The sequence below is a fragment of the Pundamilia nyererei genome, unplaced genomic scaffold (assembly GCF_000239375.1).
Source record: "Pundamilia nyererei isolate P.nyererei 1_Seehausen unplaced genomic scaffold, PunNye1.0 scaffold00268, whole genome shotgun sequence".
Taxonomy (NCBI): domain Eukaryota; kingdom Metazoa; phylum Chordata; class Actinopteri; order Cichliformes; family Cichlidae; genus Pundamilia; species Pundamilia nyererei.
The window spans coordinates 662,011-664,190 of NW_005187669.1; the positions used below are offsets into that span (position 1 = coordinate 662,011).

The following is a 2,180-nucleotide window of genomic DNA, read 5'->3' on the forward strand; positions in this document are numbered from 1 at the left end:
TCCTCTATTCCTTGTGAATTTCTGTGATTTTATTATATTTTACTTCCATTGTTTAAATATATTTTGGATTTTTTAGCCTTTATTAGACCACGATAGGGGAGAAAATTCAGGAAAACTGGGAGAAAGACACTAATTAAATGGCCTCAGCGCAGAGTTGAACCCATGACGCTGCTTTATGGCAGATGGATACCTGCACTACCCAGAGAACTGAAACATTTATTAGCTCACATTTTTATCTGTGTTTTAATATCATGAATTAATACAAATTTTGTGTCTTAGTATCAGCTCGTGCCTGTGAATACTGTGGGCACTGATGAATAAATAACCTTTGATTGATGCGCTGCCCTGCAAAAGGTGGACTCTCTCTTACAGCATGTTTTTTGTTTCAGGTGTATTTCAGTTTATTTCATTTTTATCAGCCGGTTTCTTAATTAACCCTGCCCCCGTTCAGTCCTCTCCGGTGAAGGGCTGCAGCTGTCTGCCTGCCGGTCGGGTTGTTATCAAAACTCACATTCCCTGTGCCGTGAAGTATGCTGCTTATTTCGCGGCCCCGCCCCCTTTTCTGCTGTGTTGTTCAGATGCATTTAAGGACGAGCTGCTGGAAATAATAGAGGGCCTTCAGAGCAGGATCGATGCCACAGCCTGCGCCATCTTCTGCAACTGGAAGCTCTCGCCAGCGTCTCCAGAATACACAATCAGGTAATGTTGCCAGGCAAAAGTGCCAGCTCTAACCAATAAGCAGAGTTTTGGTCAACATTGCTTAGCAACAAAAGTTAAAAACTGAACCAGTCAAGGCTCAAAATAGTCTTTAAAATAGTGATCAAGCACCGTCAGTGTCACAAATTTCAGCAGATAAAAAGCTTTGGAGACAAGAATCGTCCGGCTGGAACACCAAATAACAGGACACGTTTGTCTCCTGCTGCGATGGAGCCATTCTCACCGCAGACATTCATTTCACGTTTATTAAAGATTACAGCGCTCTTCTTCACCTTCCGGACGCAGATGTGCCAAAGCTGGACGTGCAGCTGCATCTTTTCCTTCCCTCTGGGTGTCACCGTGGCTCTTCTGCCTCTCAGTTTGTGGATTTGAAGCCAAATTTATTTTCCAGCAATGAAAATTATTCAGTTATTCCATAGAACCCTTCGGCCTCCACCAGGCAGGAAAATGCCAAAAACTGCAGTTCCTCCGATGACCACTGGAGGCCTCAGAGACACAGCAGTCCCCACAGAGCCCCACAATGCTAACACTGAATCACTGATTCACAGTGCTTGTTTGAGAAGGAAGTTATCAAAGCAAATGTGTGAGGACTCCCAATGGATGAAAACTTCACCCTCTCTCCAAATGTGCTCACCTGTGGCTCTGTAAAACAACACAGCAGCAGCAAAATACTTCAGAGTAACCAACTGGTGATGTCACAGTGGGCACAGCCATCTTTCATATACAGTCTGTGACCCTCCCGTGCCTACAACACGTTTGAAACGGTGACCTTTCACACAGAGAAAAGAGAGAAGTCCGCTTTGGCGACCCACAACTTCCAAAACCAAAAGAGCAAGCGGAGCCGAACAAAACCGCAGGAAGCACCTATTTTTGTTTCAATTCCCATCAAGCAGGTGGGCATTTGAATAATGCAGCCACAAAAAACAGGAAAAACTGTGACACACCCTGGGAGAGAATTTGCATATCATTGTGGTCAGAATTAAAATTCATGTAAAAGGAAAAAAAGTCTTTTTAAACGTGTGGATCAGAAATACAAAGGCGTGCTCTCACCAACAGTCACAAAAGTCCAAATAAAACCGAAGCAAACTTTCGAAGCGCACATGAAACGGTGAAAACTCCGAGCTTTTTTTGTCTCGTGACAGAAGCGCTCACAACCTCTGGACTCTTTCCCGCAATTAATCAAATGAAGCCGACTGAAAAAGAAAAAATAAAGTCATTATTTGGTTCACAGTTCAGTACTCGGTGTGTGAGTGTGTGTGTGTGTGTGTGTGTGAGTGTGTGTCTGTGTGTGTGAGTATGTGTCTGTGTGAGGGCTGTGTGTGAGTGTGAGTGTGTGTCTGTGAGTGTGTGTGTGTGTGTGTGTGTGTGTGTGTGTCTGTAAGTGGGTCTGTGAGTGTGTGTGTGCAGTGTGTCTGTGAGTGGGTCTGTGTGTGTCTGTGAGTGTGTCTGTGAGTGTGTGTGTC

The 2,180-nt window shown here is 44.5% G+C and overlaps 1 long non-coding RNA gene across 1 annotated transcript in view; it reads left to right on the forward strand.

Moving 5' to 3' along the window:
• Positions 1–635: 635 nt before the first annotated feature.
• Positions 636–2,180, forward strand: part of LOC102205215 (uncharacterized) — a 4,323-nt gene continuing 2,778 nt past the window's right edge. The window contains exon 1 of the long non-coding RNA XR_312197.1: positions 636–699. This is a non-coding gene — a long non-coding RNA (uncharacterized LOC102205215). The remainder of the gene's footprint in view (positions 700–2,180) is intronic.